The sequence below is a fragment of the Rhinatrema bivittatum genome, chromosome 1, assembly GCF_901001135.1.
Source record: "Rhinatrema bivittatum chromosome 1, aRhiBiv1.1, whole genome shotgun sequence".
NCBI lineage: Eukaryota > Metazoa > Chordata > Amphibia > Gymnophiona > Rhinatrematidae > Rhinatrema > Rhinatrema bivittatum.
This window is the reverse complement of record NC_042615.1, coordinates 126,373,589-126,394,466: the sequence shown is the minus strand read 5'-3', so window position 1 is coordinate 126,394,466 and position 20,878 is coordinate 126,373,589. Positions and strand designations below refer to the sequence as shown.

Sequence of the window (20,878 nt, the reverse complement as noted above, 5' to 3'; positions counted from 1 at the left end):
CCTTCTATATTTCCAGTTATGTGACCCACATCCAGATGTCCCCACAACTACTCTAAGCATTGAAAAGGCCAGCCAGCAAAGCTGCCAGAACCAAGCTCCCTTAAAACTGTTAGATGTATCCCTTTCAGACCCACTGCTTTATCTGTTTTTAGTTTAGATAGCTCCTCAAACAAATTTGTTGTGCAATTCTGTTTTCCTTGTCAGCTTCTGTTACTCCATTTCACCTCCATGCCTCAATGCCTCTTTTCCATGTCCTCCAATCACTAACATACCTAAAAGATTCTGTCCTGTTTTATTGTATTAATGTTTTTCATTTGCATCTTTGTTTTGACTATGAGCACAACATTGTGAACCATATAATTAATCTGCAAAGCATGAAGTGCTGCAAAGTAATGGGAAATAAGCTGATTTTGTGGGAAACTAAAGCCAGAGCAGGCATTATACAGTAAATAAACTGGTGAGGCAGCTCAGGAAGAAAGTTTTAAACAGTAACCAGGCAGCCCAGACACCCATGGTTCTATCCTGCTCCTCCCATCCTGGCTAGACACTGCAACATTACATACACAATGAAAACGTGACAGCGGGATGCAAATGGCCACAGCCGTTTATTAAAATAACCCTAACAGGGGAGTCTTAATTCAGGTTCAGAGTCCTGCCATGTCTGCCTAGTCTCAACCCCTGGGCAGGTGCTAATATCTTATTACATCCACCCAGGCAGAACTGAATGAGGATGGTCTCACTGCCCACAAGTGTTGGACCACCATATCCAAGAGATCTGGGCAGGCTGCTGCACAGGAGGCCCCACCAGAGCCCCACTCAAATGTGCCTGGCCGATCCGTCAAGGCCCAATCCCTGGACCTGACTCAGTAGCCAGCCGCTAAGTGGCCCCAAGGCCCCCCTCTCCCTTACCAGCACCTCCCTGCTTCTTTTTAATGCCTGTGTTACATTAGCCTTTCCTGAACTTGGTTGCTGCCACCATGACCGTATATTAAATGCACAGTAACTTAACAGTCAATTCTATGTAAAACAAGGGTGGGGGTGGGCAGGGATCACATTGCATCAGGTGCCAAGGAAGAAGAGGCTGAATGAGGAGACCCAGTGGGTTTTAAGTTTCCTGTCAGTCTTCTCCCCCTGGCAAAGTCTGGCATCGGGGCATGTTATGACATCACCGCGCCCAACCAGGATGAGTAGCATCAACTGTGCCAGCCATCCCGCCCACAAAGCTCCACCCTGGGGTGCCGGCACCATTACCACACCTTTGCAGCAGGAAGGGGGAAGGGACCCCCCTTCCCCTAGGCAACACCAGTAAGCTTCGCCCCTGCACGGATGAGTCAGGACGCCCTATTACTTGTGGCACTCACATCCATGCTGGGGGACCTCTCATTAATGGTTACAGCGCAGTAGTAGTAGGCTACCACACAGGAAAGTGTCACAGCTCCTAACCCCTAAATCACCACCACACATCAAGCCTGATAATTTATCATTCCTCCCAGCACCTCCAAACCACCTGAATTGTTCAGCCAATTGGCACTGCTCAAAATTAGTGCCTTGTTAAATAACATGCCATACAGGCGGCTTATAAAGGTTGTGCCCTTGGTATGGATCCTAGAGTGACTGAATGGATGGCAAAGGGTAATGCTAAATGGAGTTTTCTGAGGAAGATTGTTACTAGCAGTGTGCTTCAGGGATCCTCCTTTTCAACATTTGTCAGCAACATAAAGGTTGTCTGAGAAGGGCTGTCTGATACCAAAATAGAACACAGTGGGACTGCCAGGAAGGAGAGGAAAACATGAGGGGGGCGGGATCTAGCAAAGCTCGGCAAATGGTCTAAGGTCTAGCAGCTAAGATTTAATGCTAAAAAATGCAGAGTAATGAATTTAGAATGCAGAAACTCAGGGGAAAGGGCAGTATTGCAGGTGAATCTCTTCTGAGCACAAAGGAAGAGCAGGATCTGGGGACATTTTTATCTGATGATCTTAAGGTGGCCAAACAGATGGCTAAAGCGACTGTAAAAGCCAAAAAAGATACTTGGCTGATTAGGGAAAGTAATGGTCAGCAGAAAAAGGGAGGCGATATTGCCCCTGTATAGGTTCCCTGATGCCTCATTTGTAATGAAGTGTATATTTCTGGAGACTGCACCCTCAAAAGGACAAACAGAATGGAGTCAGTCCAGAGGGTGGCTACTAAAGTGGTCAGTGGTATCTGTTCTAAAGCATACTGGGATAGAGAAGAAGATCTAATATACACCAGGGAGGAATGCTGAAAGGAGATGAGAGAGAATTTCAAATATTCATGCACAGGCGGCTAGCCTCTTTCAACAGAAAGGAGGCTCTAGAACAAGGAGTCATGGGATAAGAGTGAAAAATGGTAGATTACAGAGTGAGGTGGAGGCATAGATCAGCTTCCCAATGGAAGAGGGTGACAAAAACAGTATATGAATTCGAGAAAGCATAGGATAAATACAGGAGTTTCTCAGACAGTGACGAAGTGTAAAGATAAATTAGTTGGGTAGACTAGATAGGCCAAACAATCTCTAGTCACATTTCTATTGATGTATCCTTAAAAAAAAAAAAAACTACTGGGAGCCGAGTTCGAGAGACAGTTTTGATGGATGCTACAGAAGACTAGTTCTTTAGTGGACAAGTTGGACAAATTGTTGATACTATTTCTATTAAGACTGTTAAAAGCTTAGAGGACTGCATGGTTCTTATTGGAATGTCATGAGCATAGACAAGTTAAACAATTTTCTATCTGCTTAAAAACTCACCCAGAATGTTAAAGATTAATAAAGGTAAGTTTGAGACTTCAGTACCCACTAATTAGGACAAAAACATTTTTCCACTATTAAAACTAAATATTTTGGAGGCTGTTTTTTTTAAAGCACTTTCATTGAAGGATAATAAAAGTGTTTCCATCATGACTATGCTCAATTCTTTATTCTCTAATATTTCAAGGGCAGAATTATTAAGTGGTCTCATATGACTACATCCACTAGCAAGTATTAGGCCCTCTATTCCTTTCTGGATTCTTGTCCTTTTGGGGTCATTTGGATTTTTAAGGAGATGTATTGACAATCTTGGCAATGCTGATGGCAAACATCTGAGGAATTTTACCTGAGTCATTTAAAAGAGCTACAATATGCTGTGTGTTGACTAAAGGCTTTGTTTGAGCCTTCTATGAGGTAAATCTAAACATTTCCAATTTACCTTCATTAAGATAATAGAAAAACATGTACTTTAGCAACTTCCATTCTTCTTCCAAGAGAATCATTAGAGTCACCTTATTGTGGATTTCAACTCTCATGGCATTGAAATCCTCAACTTCAGTTCATACTCATCTGTGAAGTCCTTGGTCAAGTTATGTGACATCATTATGGTGTTTTCAGATATTGCATCCACCTTTGCCACCATTACCAGATTTTGCTAATTTGTCTGGAAGAATTTGGTTTGGAGTTAGAGCTGAATTGGTTTGAATCATTGTGAGAAGAATGTTCTCTTCAATTAAAAACTGTGATGGGACCCCACAGGGATCAGCATGGTCAGCTTTGCTATTTAACCTATATTTAGCACCACTTGGGGGAAATTCTTTTCATGGAGTAAGATTTATACATAGATATTCTGCTTTATCTTCCAATAAGTTCAACTCAACATATGTTACACATTTTGTCCTGTCTGCATCATTGAGACTTGGATATCCATTAATAACCTTGTCCTGAATAAAGAGGTCCTTTGAGCACCCAGACCTCAGAATTTCAACACTTCACAAGTAAATGGGCAGACTTTTCCGTAACAGAAGCCTGTGGCCTTGAGGCTTATTCTTGATTGGTTTGAATCCCAGAGTAGTCCTTACTGCTGAAATTTCAGTTTGGAACTGGCTCTCGACAAGCTTGCCGCTCTCCAAAGCATCACTTTTCACCTTGCTTCCTCATGCTCCATTGCTGGTTTCTGCTATCTGCTGGCAGTCTCAGCCTCCTCTATGGCTGCTATCTACCTTTGAACTGAACTCTCAGAGTTACTCTCCAGAGCTGTCAGTTCTGCTGTCTGACCAGTTATATTCAATACCATATCATTCAATAGATGTTTTGGTGTTAAGATCTGAGTTCTGACTTTTGGAAGCTTTTTATAAGGCAGAGGTTTAACTCTCTGTATGGTCTCCCAAACTAGGACAGAATACACAGATAAAGGCAGTTCTTAAATCCCATTTACAAGCTTCGCCTAGTTAGGTAGTTAAGACTTATTTTAGATCAATAGTAGAACAAGTTGTCTTATCCACCCTTGACTATTGTAATACTATCAAATCTGGGATCTAAAGCATTGCAAACTCCTGCTTTTTGCCAGTTGTGCTTGGAACGCCCTGCCTTTCCATAGATTAGATAATCTATGGCAGCTCTAAAAAAGGTTAACATTGTTATTCACTGAAGCTTTTCACATGTTTATAAGCTGCTGCCTATAGCAGTTTATGTTATTCTTTCTGGATTTTGTGTATATTTTGTACAATCTTTGTCCCTCAAGAATTTTAGTTTTATATTGTAAGCTGCATTCAATGATTTTACTGAAATTTGTGGACTATGAATATAATATTTTAATCCAGCATAGTGAATATAGTCCTCTGGACAATGGTACAGGACTACATGCTTCCCTTGGCTCTGCAACCCTAGAACTGAACAGTGAAGAGTCCTTTCTTCTAAGGGGAGGAGGAGCAAGATAGGAAGAGCACAAGCTCCCTGTCACTTCTCTTGGAAAAGGCCATGCTAAAAAAAAAAAAATTAAAAATAAAACATTCTTTTATTCCAGAAACTTGGTAGCTAGTGCAAGTGAGAAATCAGATTTTCATAACTTACAAAAATGAACGAGTTGAGCTATGAGGTCTGGGGAAAGGCAAAGAAAAAAAAAGTCTTTAAAAAAACCCAGTCACCACAATTCAAAATGAGTGTTCAAGACAAGGTCCTTATAAAGATTTACAAAATGTCAAATCAAGAAAAGAGACATTAGCTTAAGCCATACTTGTAACTGATACACTACTTTCCATAACCAAAAAGGGATGCTGGGAAATTATGTTACAACATGTTTGTAACAGAAAATCCAATATTCCTGACAGTAACTGCTACCTAATTGCATCACATAGGTGAATATGTAGCCAAATTACTGAGGCCCTGACATAGCATGCTCTCTAATTTAACTGGGAATTTAGCACACAACAAATGTGAATAGAACTTTGCACACAAATGAGCATTCTTCCAGATAGCCTGGTTAGCCAAGGAATTAGCTTAAAGAGGTGTGCAAGCTTAAATGTTTTCTTATAGTGGAAATTTAACTCTGTCAAAGGTGGAGTCAAGTTTCTGGGACTAGTGGTAGTCAATGGGGCTGAACCTAGAGCTCATGGTGTGGGGTCCTATACTCAGGATTTCTGTACATTAAAGTGTGTAGAGAACATGCTTTATGCATAAAACCTGTAATGCATAGAAAATAAAATGTTTATGTACATAAGAATGAATATTCACATTTGTGTTAGCATGCTTTAACACCCAAGTAAAGAAAAGTGAATTAAAGTTAAGCATATATTTATTTTTTTCACCCCTGTCTTATTAATTCAGAGCCTGAGTAAATAAATTGAAGGTACAGGGTCTTCCAGGGTACAAGACCATGCAAGCTTATGCCAGTATTTAACACAGAAAGCTGCATGGCAAATTAAAGGCAGAGAACCCTCATTTAATATGTGGTTGTATTGCAATATTGGCAAAAACTGTAAAGTACTTGTGAAGGTATTCAAATCATGCTGCTAATCAGGCTTAGAAATTATAGAAAGGAGGGGAAGTAAACTGGGCTCAGTTACAAAGCAGTTAGATACTTTTCTATATATATATATATATATATATATATATATATATATATATATATATAAAACTATTAGCATACATCAATAAGACCCAAAAGCCAGATTCCTATGAAAATTCAGAAGCAGATTCTTAATGAGTTCTGGGTTCAAGGAGCATGCAATCTGCTACTACCAATTTCAGTAGCTATCAAGAAACTAAGCCTTTCAAATATTCCAGAGATGAGTGAAAACTGCTTTTTGCTTTCCTTCTATCCAAAAAGAGAAAATAAAGGAATTTTGCTATTATCCAGTTCATCTGGCCACAAACCTTTTGGACTCTCAAAAACAGAGGACAACCTTCATCAAAAAATGAATTGTCTACTGCTCCCAATACTGATATGGAAGTAGCCAAGAATTTCCCCAAAGGCACAATAGTAGTAATAGCAAAACATCACTGAGTACCACACACACTTTGTAGCAAAAACTCTGCTGCTTGCCAAATCTCTCTGCACTTCATGGAAGAGCTACAGAACTCCAGACTGCTATCCAGAATTGCTTTAAGAATCCCAAGCCTTCCATCAACAATTTCTTGCTTTAAAAAAAAAAAATTAGGAAGGCATTCAGCTCAAGAAAAAGCAAAAGAATAAGAAAAGAACATAAGAAACTGCCATGCTGAGTCAGAGCAAGGGTCCATCAAGCCCAGCATCCTGTTTCCAACAGAGGCCAAACCAGGCCACAAGAACCTGGCAATTACCCAAACACTAAAGATCACATGCTACTGATGCAATTAATAGCAGTGGCTATTCCCCAAGTCAACTTGATTAATAGCCATTAATGGACTTCTCCAAGAACTTATCCAAACCTTTTTTGAACCCAGCTACACTAACTGCTCTAACCACATCCTCTGGCAACAAATTCCAGAGCTCTGTGCCTTGAGAGAAAAATAATTTTCTTCGATTAGTCTTAAATGTGCTACTTGCTAACTTCATGGAATTCCCTAGTCCTATTATTCAAAGGATAAATAACAGAGTCCCATCTACTCATTCAAGACCTCTCATGATTTTAAACACCTCTATCATATCCCCCCCTCAGCAGTCTTCTCCAAACTGAACAGCCTAACCTCTTCAGCCTCTCTTCATAGGGGAGCTGTTTCATCCCCTTTATCATTTTGGTTGCCCTTCTCTGTACCTTCCCCATCATAACCATATCTTTTTGAGATGCGGCGACCAGAATTACATAGAAACATAGAAATGATGGCAGAAGACGACCAAACGGCCCATCCAGTCTGCCCAGCAAGCTTCGCACATTTTTTTTCTCATACTTATCTGTTTCTCTTAGCTCTTTGGTTCTATTTCCCTTCCACCCCCACCATTAATATAGAGAGCAGTGATGGAGCTGCATCCAAGTGAAATATCAAGCTTGATTAGTTGGGGGTAGTAGGGGCAGTAACCACCGCAATAAGCAAGCTATACCCATGCTTATTTGTTTTACCCAGACTATGTTATTCAGCCCTTATTGGTTGTTTTTCTTCTCCCCTGCCGTTGAAGCAGAGAGCTATGCTGGATATGCGTGAAGTATCAGTTTTTCTTCTCCCCTGCCGTTGAAGCAGAGAGCTATGCTGGATATCCATTGAAAGTGAAGTATCAGGCTTATTTGGTTTGGGGTAGTAACAGACGTAACAAGCCAGCTACTCCCCGCTTTGTGAGTGCAAATCCTTTTTTCCACATTTCCTCTTGCTGTTGAAGCTTAGAGCGATGTTGGAGTCACAGTAACCATGTGTATGTTTATTGAATAAGGGTATTATCTCCAGGCAGTAGCAATCATTCTGGCAAGCCACCCACTCTTCATTGACGGCCTCTTGACTTTATGGATCCACAGTGTTTATCCCACGCCCCTTTGAAGTCCTTCACAGTTCTGGTCTTCACTACTTCCTCCGGAAGGGCATTCCAGGCATCTACCACCCTCTCCGTGAAGAAATACTTCCTGACATTGGTTCTGAATCTTCCTCCCTGGAGCTTCAAATTGTGACCCCTGGTTCTGCTGATTTGTTTCCTACAGAAAAGGTTTGTCGTCTTTGGATCATTAAAACCTTTCAAGTATCTGAAAGTGTGTATCACCTCTGCTCCTCCTTTCCTCCAGGGTGTACATATTTAGATTCTTCAATCGCTCCTCATAAGTCATTCGATGAAGACCTTCCACCTTTTTGGTCGCCCTTCTCTGGACCGCCTCCATCTTGTCTGTCTCTTTGGAGATAAGGTCTCCAAAACTGAACACAATACTCCAGGTGAGGCCTCACCAAGGACCTGTACAAGGGGATAATCACGTCCCTTTTCTTACTCAATATTCCTCTCTATGCAGCCCAGCATACTTCTGGCTTTAGCTATCGCCTTGTCACATTGTTTCGCCGACTTCAGATCATTAGACACCAACACCCCAAGGTCTCTCTCCCCCCATCGAATACAGTTCATTCGGATTTCCACTCCCCATATGCATGACTCTGCACTTCTTGGCATTGAATCTCAGCTGCCATTTCTTCGACCACTCTTCCAGCTTCCTTAAATCCAGTCTCATTCTCTCCACTCCTTCTGGCGTGTCCACTCTGTTGCAGATCTTAGTGTCATCCGCAAAAAGACATCTTACCTTCTATCCCTTCCGCAATGTCGCTCACAAGATATTGAATAGGACCGGTCCCAACACCGATCCCTGCGGTAGACCGCTTAAAACCGCTCTCTCTTCAGAGAGAGTTCCATTTACCATCACACATTGTCTTTTGTTCGTCAACCAGTTTGCAATCCAGGCCACCACCTCGGCACTCACTCCTAAGCTTCTCATTTTATTCACCAGTCTCCTGTGCGGGACAGTGTCAAAAGCTTTGCTGAAAACCAAGTAGATGACAGAGTGCTCTTCCTTGATCCAATTCCTTGGTTACCCAGTCAAAAAAGTCAGATTTGTCTGATAGGATCTTCCCCTGGTGAATCCATGCTGCCTCTGGTCCAGCAATTCTCCCGACTGTAGATAGTTCACTATTCTCTCTTTCAACAGTGACTCCATTACTTTTCCCACCACCGAAGTGAGGCTAACCAGTCTGTAGTTACCAGCCTCTTCTCTGTTCCCACTTGTGAAGCGGGACCACCACCGCTCTCCTCCAATCACTCGGCACCACTCCCGTTTCTAGGGATCTATTGAACAGGTCACACAGCGGACCCGCCAGCACATCTCAGCTCCCTCAGTATTCTGGGATGAACTTCATCAGGCCCCATGGCTTTGTCCACTTTCAGTTTCCCCAGCTCTTCCCATACATTTTCTACTGTAAATGGAGTTACATCTACTCCATTCCCATCCAGTTTCTTGTTAACTAGAATTGGTCCTTCTCCAGGGTCCTCTTTAGTAAACACAGAACTGAAGTATTCATTTAATATTTCTGCCATTTCTTCGTCTCTCTCTCCACACATTGATCCTTTCCACCTTTCAATTTCAATATACCACTTTGAACTTTTCTCTTTTCACTGATGTACCTGAAAAATGTTTTGTTACCACTCTACCTCCTTGGCAATCCTCTCTTCCGCTTGACTTTTTGCCATCTTAATTTCTTTGTGTCCCTCAGTTCTACCAGATCTTCTTTGTACTCCTCCTTTTGGGATCGAACACTGTTCTTTTAACCTTTATTTTGTCAGCCACCTCCTTTGAGAACCAGATAGGTTTCATTTTTCTTTTGCTTTTCTTTACTTTTCTAACAAATTAGTTGCCTTGGTAATTGCTCCTTTTAGATTGGTCCACTGTTGATCCACATCTCTCTTTCTCCCAGCCTTTTAGTTCTTCCTCCAGGTACTTCCCCATTTCATCAAAGTCTGTTTTGAACAGCAAAACTTGGGTTTTTGTGCTTCTTTTCAGTGTCCTTTTTGTGATATTAAACCATACCGTTTGATGATCACTGGTGCTGAGGTGGGCACACACCTGGACGTCTTAGACATTATCTCCATTAGTGAGCACTAAGTCAAGTATAGCTCCTCTCGTGGGTTCCATTACCATTTGTTTGAACAAAGCTACTTGCAGGGCATCTACTATTTCTCTACTATTATTAGATTCTGCAGATGGGATTCTCCAGTCTACATCTGGCATATTAAAGTCTCCAACAGTCACCACTTCTCCTTTCTTTCCTATCCTGTGGATATTGTACACAGTTTTCAAGGTGCGGTCTCACAATGGAGCAATAGAGGCATTATGACTTTTCCATTCTATTAACCATTCCCTTCCTAATAATTCCTAACATTGTTTGCTTTTTTGACTGCTGCAGCACACTGAGCTAACGATTTTAAAGTATTATCCATTATGATGCCTAGATCTTTTTCCTGGGTGGTAGCTCCTAATATGGAACCTAACATCATTTAACTACAGAAAGGGTTATTTTTCCCTATATGCAACACCTTGCACTTGTCCACATTAAATTTCATCTGCCATTTGGATGCCCAATCTTCAAGTCTTGCAAGGTCCTCCTGTAATGTATCACAGTCTGCTTGTGATTTAACTACTCAATAATTTTGTATCATCTGCAAATTTGATAATCTCACTCATTCCTTTCCAGATCATTTATATATATATATTGAAAAGCACTGGTCTAAGTACAGATCCCTGAGGCACTCCACTGTTTACCCTTTTCCACTAAGAAAATTGACCATTTAATCCTACTCTGTTTCCTGTCTTTTAACCAGTTTGTAATCCACGAAAGGACATCGCCTATCCCATGACTTTTTAGTTTTCATAGAAGCCTTTCCTGAGGGACTTTGTCAAATGCCTTCTGACAATCCAAATACACTACATCTACTGGTTCACCTTTATCCACATGTTTATTAACCCCTTCAAAAAATAGAACTTATGTTGATTTGTTAATTTCTATTTCTCAAAATCAGTTGTTTCTGGAAATTTAGAAGCACAAGTAAGGAGTAAGTTGCTCTTGCTCAGATTCCCTAGTTTAAAAAAAACACATTAAGTACAGCAAGAATGCAGTTCTTGCAGTAAAATGGGTGGGTGGAGGGTGTAACCTCTGAGTAGTTAGCTGGATAGGAAATTCTAGGGTAAGTGGAAGGGCAATGGGCAACACCAAAAGGGGATACAAGGGCAACTCATTTATTTATTGATCCGTATGACATAGTGAGGGCAAAAGTAGCGCCAGTGCCTTTTTGAATATTGGCAATACGGCGGGAGTGCAGGAGGTCACTCCCGGACCCCCCTCCCCCCAAGCTGGCCAAAAGTCCCTGGGGGTCCAGCGGGGGTCTGGGAGCGATCTCCTGCACTCGTGACCTCGGGTGACAGGAACCAAAATGGCGCCGGCGCTACCTTTGCCCTGTCATATGGTAAGGGCAAAGGGCCACCGGCGCCATTTCTATTAACGCAGCCGTGGCCCGAGAGCGGGAGATCGCGCCGGGACCCCCCCACTGGACCCCAGGTAATTTAAAACATTTTGGGGGGGTTCAGGAGGGTGGGGGATTTGTTTTAAAGGGTCGGGATGGGTTTTAGGGTTGTTTTGGTGTGCCGGTTTTCCCGCCCTCCCCCTCCCCTGATTTACTATTTTTTGACGATAAATCGGGGGAATTGCTATTGTATCGCGGCTCTAACGATTTTTGACAATTTAAAATATATCTGACGATTCACATTCCTAATAAGCATGGAGGACTCCTAACTGGAAAGAAGTGAAGGAAAAGCCAGATATCAACTGCAGGTCCATGACATAAGACCAGGAATTAAACTGGTCAGACTAGATGGGCCTTACAGTCCTCATTTACCATCCTTCTGTTTTTAATTATCTTTATGCGCTTCTGCTCCTGAGACCAGAGGAAGATATACAACATTCAGAGCTCTCTGGAGTCTCAGCTGTCATGCAACAGCAATGCATGCTGGCTCCATTCACTCATACCAAGTGCCAGATGAAACAGTCCAAGCTGCTGATCAATAGAACTGTCATGGATTTCTGGGAGGGGTTTATAAATGTGTAAATAAACAGGTAGCTGTCTTTTAGCTCATGGCACCACTGTCCCAGAAAGCACCCAGAGGGAAGTCCAAAAGGTGTATGAAAAAGCTGCAAAGCAAAAAACAGAACCACAGTGCAGCTCATCTGACTGAGCACAAGAAGAAGCATAAGACAAATGACTCCTATCATTTAACATAATGGGTGGAAAAAGAAAAAAACATGTGAATAAAGGCATCAGAACACAGCTAAGCTAAAGACCAAAGAAGGAGGAAAGTGAGACAAAGATCATGTGGCAAAATCTTATCAAGAAACAGATGAAACTATTGTCTTAACATAGTACTAATTTAACAAAGGATGTTCAAATGTGAAGGTTGACGAATTTACCTACAAATTTCATAGACATGGGCTTATAGAAGGCTCTCCTCACATCACTATACCACTGCTCCCAGCTACTAACCCCTTAACTCCCAACACTTTTTAATCATAAAATTTGTCAGTGTACCTTTATGACATGTGCTTGATATCCTACGCCAGTGAAAGAATGCCATCCTTACATGCTGCAAATCTGTCTGGTTTTCAGGCAGCCAAACAATGCAAAATCATCTGTTTCTTGGATCAAAATACTTGATTTTATGAAAAGTACTGACTGATAGTTTAAGTGAAGGTAGAACATTCATTTTACTATCCATCTCTTGATGTAGCAGTGTAAATCCAGGAGTTCATAGAGCAGTGCAAAATAGTTAACCACCCCCCTAGATAGCATTAAAATAATCTTCTTGAAAAAACTGTAAGTGCTCTCTCCAAAATCTAAAAGGATGAAGTCATAAAATAAGCATTTTCCAAATGCACATTCCACATGATCAGAAAGTTTCCTTGCAAGGAGTAATCCATGCACATGGGTGGCTATATGCACTAAAGAATCAGATGAAATGCTTATTTGGAGCATTTGAAGGCCTTTCTTGCTAATGTTATTCAAAGACCAAACCACACTTCCAGTTAGACAGCAACACTGGTATTTTAAGTCCACAAGTGTTTAACAGTCCTATAAAAATGATATTCTGTAAACTATTAGTTTTGCACAACTAAATTAAATTCTCCCATTCTTTGTCATTGGGAAAAAGCTTAGTAAATCAGGTTCTAGGATTTAATGGAAACATTTTGGCACTGAAGTCCTTCAATAGCAAAGAAAGTTGACAAGAGAGTTCTGACATTTATAAGATATCCAAATTCAGTTTTAAGCTTGATTCTATTCCCCCCCCCCCCCCCCCACATACTTTATGGCCATCTACCATAAACCATCATACTGCAGCTCATTCATTACCTAAAGGCATCATTCACTACATAATTTACTTCAAAGAAGCAGCTCAGAAATGCAGAGATTTTAATGGTGACCTTTGCTATAAACAAATAGCTTTATATTATTTACCTACTACACACAGCTATTCGATATGCCCAATTAAAATCCAATTTTAATTACCTAACATTGAGTTTTATTAATATTTAGCAGTTAATATGATTAACTAGATACTCATCACACAAGAGATTTAAGGGTCTGGTGAAAATAAGCAGGTGGTGCTTTTAACTTAAGCCAATGCAATTAGTTGCATCGATAACACTGATCCAGCAGCTATCAATGCACTGTCTAACATTCCCGTACGTTCCTAATGATCAGCAACAGGAACCTCCAGAAACCAGAAACTAATTTTCACATGCCAGCTGCCTATAACAGGAGCTAGGGCTCACTGGGCAATATCTTATGCAACAGTACCTGAATATAATCCACTCAAGTGCCTGAAAAGCAGAATATAAATCAAATATTGGGCTCTTGAAAAAATAAAAAGCATCAGGAGATGCAAACCTCCCAGAAGGGAACTGAGAGTTTCTAAATATCACAAATATACAGAAATTAGAAGTAAATATAGTCCTTATATATGGGTTTTTCTTTTTTTGGGGGGGGAGGAGGAGGCCACCCTGAGAGGGCAAGCCCCCCCCCCCCCAAGTCCAACATGGACTTCACTAGCCCTTATCACCCCAGGCCCAAATTGAACAAGCTACACCTATGCTTATCTTGTAGGGTACAGTCTATTCTACAATATCATATATCCACAGAGGAACATTTAAAAGAATGTTATGCTATGAAATAATGCACAATACAAGAAATGCTTTGGTCTAAGAACTTTGCTCATCTAGATTTCACACTTGAAGATATCGGGCCTCTGCAACACAGAATTATCTTTCACTGCAGTACAGACTCTGTGACATACATTAGAAGAGACACATTTGGTCAGCAGACTTTAGAGCATTAACTGGGACACGCTTTTTGCTGTTATCTCAATAGACTGATATTTTAGTACAACTTACTCATTACATTTATAAAATAAAAAGTCTGGCAAGGGTGAGTTTTTATAACAGGATTAAGATGGGAAGGAGTTGATTGCTTGGGGGGGGATGTCCACTATCAAGCACTACCTCATCTCTTCGCATAGAGGATCTCAGAAAGTTATCACTTAGAAAATACTTGGGATTTGACCACGGTAAATAAGTGAACTTAGTTACAAGAACGCCTACAAGCGCCCTACATCGTTGACCTTAAAAAGGGGCTCTTCATCGCACGTGAGCCGAGAAATGAACACGCAACGTGCAGGATTCAAGTCGCAGCACAGTTTCTCCTGGCCATTATGTACAGGAGCTACGGCAGCGTAAGCATGCACCACACACATGACAAGTTCAGACACTTCTGGACCGTTCCCTCTGGAAAGGGACTGCTCCAAAGAGAACAGACGACCTGAGCTAGGAAGAACAGAAAAGGAAAACCCGCACATAAAATAGAAACAGACGAGCAGCACGGATGGAATAGTTGGGAGAGCGCCACTTGTTCAATAAGCAGCTCGGAACCGCCACAAGCACAAGACAACGAAGACCAGTTTCCTACGGGACGACTGCGGTACAGGAAGGACCGGGCCGCTGCTTTTTGCGCCAATAAAAGCTACATAAATAAATCCCGAGTACTACATAAATAAGCTCCCTGCGTCCAAGTACCAGTCGCTGCTTTGCAGTGTAAAGCTAGCAGTGCTTTGTGCAGGAAGCGCCCGGGCAGCCCTCCAATCCGCGCAGGCTGCAAAAGGAAAATATTAACACCCCTCCCCCCTAAGAAAGTCCTGTCCGGAGGGTGGGGGCCGAGAAATACCTGTGCTAGCAACACGCCAGGAGCCGCCGCACGAAGTAGAGCTCCGGCCGAAAGTACCCGCAGCCGGCGTCAGCGCAGGCTCGGGCTCCTTAGCACCACCTTCTCGGCTTCCTCAGCAGACCTTGAACCTGAGAAGTAAGAGCGACCGCGTAGCTGAAACCACGTTTACCTCCCCCCATCGGTGCACCGTGCAATGCCGGCAGATACGCGCTCGGACAGGACAGCACCGCCCCGGTGCGTCCCCTCTCCAGAGCCTTCCCACCTGCCGCCGCTGCGGTCCTACCTCCGTCTGCCGCAGCAGCTCCAGGGGCACCTTCGCCGGCTCTGGTCAGGGAGCTCGCGGTCGAGTAGTGGCTGCGCGTGCTCGAATCCCGAAAGCGAGAACCAGCGCCCGCGCGCACGGACACACCCCCTCCCTCCCCCAGTATCCTTCGGGCTGGTTTGCAGAGAGGCGCGCCGCCAGCGCCTCGCTCTCTTTATTGCCTGCGAATTCGCAACACCTGAGTTAATTTGTGACGTAAGCGGCCCTTGCACCTTGGCTCCGGCGCCTGTGTGTGTGTGTGTGTGTTTGTAGAGAAGGGATGCCGAGGTCGAGCTGGGCTGACGCGGGAGGTGGTGGTTAAACTTCATGCCATGCATACCAGCTTCCCAGCAGTGACGGGCCCCGGAGCGCACGGTTGAAAGGTTCCTCTGATGGCCTGCCAGTTTTTCTTTTAGCCCTCTCTCTTGCGCAATCGTTTGCAGCGTGCAGATCGCACTCAGGTGACTTGTGCGGGCACGGAAAGGACGCGGCTGCCCAGGAAGCTGGGCTGTTGATGGAGAGTGATAGGGACTAGGCTGCGCTCTCGAATGCAGACGAAAATATGTAGGCATAGAGATGGCATTCACAAGAAACACTGGTATGCTTTCACTGGAAGGCAATATGTTATTCTAGTCTTTATAAGGGGTGCTGTATCTGGCCATTAAAACAGAATTGGGTGTATTGTGAAGCTCAAGTGCAGAAATTTGTTGACTGCTACCCAAGAAGTATAATAAATTATAACGCTGAGGGGCCGATGCAATAAGACACACCCTCAAAACAGGAGCTCATATTGAGCGCCTGTTGTCCTAATGCGCGCGCAGCCACATGCCCTGGGCGCCCAATGCAGTATTTAAATAAGAAGAAAATCGGGGTATCATAAAAAAAAAGAGTGCACTAAGGCAGAATTGCACGTCTCTAGCACTCAAAGGTTTATTGCATCCGGCCCCAACAACTGCAAGGGCGATCAATACCAGTGTCTGTTTTGATCCTGCTTCTTTTTGATTATTTTGTTGAGGTGCTGATTTCAGTGCTGAAGATGGTTATATCAGGTGCCCATTGCTATGGACATCTAAATTATGCGGTCATAAGAAGGTGCACTTCCTTTTGATCAAATTAGTATACACATATTTTTCTCCACGGCAAGCAGTAAATTAAATTCAGGATGATACTAAGGAGGAGAACACATTTATTGCAACACAGAGGACAATATGTTTTATTGTTTCTCATGAGCCCTTGTGTATGAGTTAACTTTACTCCACCTATGGAGCTGCAGTTACATTTCCTGCAATAAAAAATGTGCATTGGATGCATCTAGTACATGGGATTTACATGTGTTGGGCGCTATTGGATATGCATTTGTTAGGGCACACATTTTAGATGCACTAATCTCCTTAATGCATAGGTCGCTGTTGCTGTGCACCCAAACACAAATAAACCTGGGCACACCTTATTGCATCGGCCCCAAAGTGTATAAGGTCCTTTGCTTTGCTAAGGTGTAAATACATTCTCATGGGGAAGCTTCTCCATATGGGTTTGTTTTACGCATACCTTGACAGGAATGAATCTCATTCGTAAGCGGGGGTATTTATTTATTTATTTATGTGGAGATTTTCTAGACCGACATTTGTTAGGAACATCACATTGGTTTACAAAGAACTGAGTATGCAGCAATGGTGCTTTACAGATAGAAACATAGAAACATAGAAATGACGGCAGAAGAAGAACAAACGGCCCATCCAGTCTGCCCAGCAAGCTTTTGCACTTTTTTTTTTCTCTCTCATACTTATCTGTTACTCTTGGCTCTTAGTAACTTTTTTAATTCTATTTCCCTTCCACCCCCCCCCCCCCCATTAATGTAGAGGGCAGTGTTGGAACTGTATCTAAGTGAAATAGCTTAATTAGTTAGTGGTATTAACCACTGCAATAAGCAAGCTACACCCATGCTTATCTGTTTATCCAGACTATGTAATTCAGTCCTTGTTGGTTGTTGCCTGAATATAGATCCACATTTCTTCATTCCCCCTGCCATTGAAGCAGAGAGCCATGCTGGCTATGCATTGAAAGTGAGTATCAGTCTTGCTCCCCTGCCGATGAAGCAGAGAGCTATGCTGGCTTTGCATTGAAAGTGAAGTATCAGTTTTGCTCCCCTGCTGTTGAAGCAGAGGGCTATGCTGGATATGCGTGAAGTGTCAAACTTTCTCACCTGCCGTTGAAGCAGAGAGCTATGCTGGATAAGTATTGAAAGTGCAGTGTCAATCTTTCTCTCTTGCCATTGAAGCAGAGAGCTATGCTTTATATGCATTGAAAGTGAAGTAACAGACTTATTTGGTTTGGGGTAGTAACCGCCGTAACAAGCAAGCTACTCCCCGCTTTTTTGTGAATGCAAATCCTTTTTTCCACATTTCCTCATTGCCGCTGAAGCTTAGAGCAAAGTTGGAGTCGCATTAACCGTGTGTATGTTTATTGAATAAGGGTATTTTCACCAGGTAGTAGCCGTCGTTCCCCTGAGCCACCCACTCTTCATTCACATCCTCTAGACTTTATGGATCCACAGTGTTTATCCCACGCCCCTTTTAAGTCCTTTACAGTTTTGGTCTTCACCACTTCCTCCGGAAGATCATTCCAGGCATCCACCACCCTCTCTGTGAAGAAATACTGGTTCTGAGTCTTCCTTCCTGGAGTTTTAAATCGTGACCCCTGGTTCTGCTGATTTTTTTCCAACGGAAAAGGTTTGTCGTTATCTTTGGATCATTAAAACCTTTCAAGTATCTGAAAGTCTGTATCATATCACCTCTGCTCCTCCTTTCCTCCAGGGTGTACATATTTAGATTCTTCAATCTCTCCTCATAAGTCATTCGATGAAGACCTTCCACCTTTTTGGTCGCCCTTCTCTGGACCGCCTCCATCTTGTCTCTGTCTCTTTGGAGATACGGTCTCCAAAACTGAACACAATACTCCAGGTGAGGCCTCACCAAGGACCTGTACAAGGGGATAATCACTTCCCTTTTCTCACTCGATATTCATCTCTATGCAGCCCAGCATTCTTCTGGCTTTAGCTATCGCCTTGTCACATTGTTCGCCAACTTCAGATCGCTAGACACTATCACCCCAAGGTCTCTCTCCTGCTCCGTGCACATCAGCCCTTCACCCCCCATCGAATACAGTTCTTCCGGATTTCCACACCCCATATGCATGACTCTGCACTTCTTGGCATTGAATCTCAGCTGCCATATCTTCGACCACTCTTCCAGCTTCTTTAAATCCCATCTCATTCTCTCCACTCCTTCTGGCATGTCCACTCTGTTGCAGATCTTAGTGTCATCCGCAAACAGACAAACCTTACCTTCTATCCTGTCCACTATGCCGCTCACATAGATATTGAACAGGACCGGTCCCAACACCGATCCTTGCGGCACTCTGCTTAACACCACTCTCTTCAGAGTAAGCTCCATTTATCATCACACATTGTCTTCTGTCCATCAACCAGTTTGCAATCCAGGCCACCACCTTGGCATTCACTCCTAAGCTTCTCATTTTATTCACCAGCCTCCTGTGCGGGACCATATCAAAAGCCTTGCTGAAATCCAAGTAGATGACGTTGAGTGCTCTTGTTTGATCCAACTCCCTAGTCACCCAGTCGAAAAAGTCAATCAAATTTGTCTGACAGGATCTTCCCCTGGTGAATCCATGCTGCCTCTGGTCCAGCAATTCTCCCGACTGTAGATAGTTCACTATTCTCTCTTTCAGCAGCATCTCCATCACTTTTCCCACCACTGAGGTGAGGCTAACCGGCCAATAGTTACCAACCTCCTCTCTGCTCCCACTCTTGTGAAGCGGGACCACTGCTCTTCTCCAATCACTCGGCACCACTCCTGTTTCTAGGGATCTATTGAACAGGTCACACAGCGGTCTTGCCAGCACGTCTCTGAGCTCCCTCAGTATCCTGGTATGAACCTCATCAGGCCCCATGGCTTTGTCCACTTTCAGTTTCCCCAGCTCTTCCCACACATTCTCCACTGTAAACGGAGTTACATCTACTCCAATCCCCTCCAGTTTCTTGCTAACTAGCGACGGTCCTTCTCCTGGGTCCTCTTTAGTGAACACCGAACTAAAGTATTTGTTTAATTAATTTATTATTTATTTACGATTTTTATATACCGGCGTTCATTTCAAAAAGAGATATCACATCGGTTTACAATAAGGTACAATAGGTAATTCACTATCCCCTAAAAGGGCTTACAATCTAAAATTTTTGTACCTGAGGCTAAGAGATTACAAAAATAAAACCATCAAAATCAAAGTTCTTAACAATTGAGCAAAAGGTATAACAAGGAGCATATTAAACAAATAACACAAAGGGTTGCACGAAGGGGTGCACAAAGGGGAGTGCCCCTTTGTCACGCCCGACGCATGGCGCATGGCACCTGCTGGCTTGGCGCCTTTCAAACGGCCCAGCTCCGTTTGCGATGATGTCAGGGGAGGGGGCGGGTCTCAGAATCATGGCTTTCCCCACAGAAATCTCTTCTCAGTTTCAAAGGCAGTTTTTTTCAAATTTTTTTGTCTTTTTACCTTGGATGTTAGCTGTTACAAGGTGATCAGCACTGGTGGGTAGCCCTCCCCATCACAAGCGCCTGCTGGCTTGGCGCCTTTCAAACGGACATTTCTGCCATTTCTTCGTCTCTCTCTACACATTGATCCTTTTCACCTTTCAGTTTCACTATACCACTTTGAACTTTTCTCCTTTCTCTGATGTATCTGAAAAATGTTTTGTCATCTCTCTTTATCTCTTTGGCAATCCTTTCTTCCGCTTAACTGATGATATAGATACATAATGCAAACTGATAACAATACTACATATTGCAAACTGAAAATAATAATACATAATACGAACATTACATAAAGTAGGGTATGTTGGAAAGGAGCTCACTCTCAAAGTTTTTGCTAATGCCCTTCTTAGTACTTGCATTGTGCCAAAGAGAGCCCCCTGAAATTCATAGGATGTAATTTTTATAGGTAACATATCAAGGTGCTTGGAAATTCTTAATCAGTCCAGTGGCACCCAATATAATTGGGTCTAAATTTGTATCTTTTTGTCACATTTTCTTGGTGTCTGATTGCATCTCTTGCACATTAAGGGGTAGATTTTAAAAAAATATGCACGCGCATCCATGTGTGCGCGCACATGGACACGCGATTTTATAATATGCCCGTGCCAGTGCGCGCAGTCCACTCCAATTAAGGAGTGGACTGGGAGGGCACTTCCCTACCCTGACCTCTCTTCCCCTTCCCCTCTCCTACCCACCCCCTATCCTAGGCACCCTCAATTTTTTTAACTTTCCTTTTGCTTCTCCAATGGAGCAGTAGCATGTTGCGCAGGCTGGCAGGGTGCCGTCGCACGATCCCCCAGCACGGCAGCAAATGGCCGCTGTGCCGATGCCTCCACCCCCACCCCGCCCCTTTGGCGAGGCCCGGCTCTTGTGCGCGTAACCCCTGTTTTTTGCGTGCATGGGCTATTAAAAATCGGGCCTTAAGGATCTTGGCTTTCACCATACAATCCACAGAATAGTCGCTGGGTACTGACACCTCTATCAATAATGCTAATTTTGTGTTT

At 43.0% G+C, this 20,878-nt stretch overlaps 1 protein-coding gene across 2 annotated transcripts in view; it reads right to left on the bottom strand.

The window, feature by feature from the left end:
• Positions 1 to 15,401, bottom strand: part of LOC115083233 (microtubule-associated tumor suppressor 1 homolog) — a 218,753-nt gene extending 203,352 nt beyond the window's left edge. The window contains exons 1-2 of one of the 2 annotated variants that reach the window (XM_029587051.1): positions 15,250 to 15,401; positions 14,967 to 15,094 (exon numbers count right to left, since the gene is read on the bottom strand). The gene's annotated coding sequence lies outside the window, so the exon portion shown is untranslated. The remainder of the gene's footprint in view (positions 1 to 14,966; positions 15,095 to 15,249) is intronic. The other variant, XM_029587044.1, reaches the window with a different exon arrangement.
• Positions 15,402 to 20,878: the final 5,477 nt, after the last annotated feature.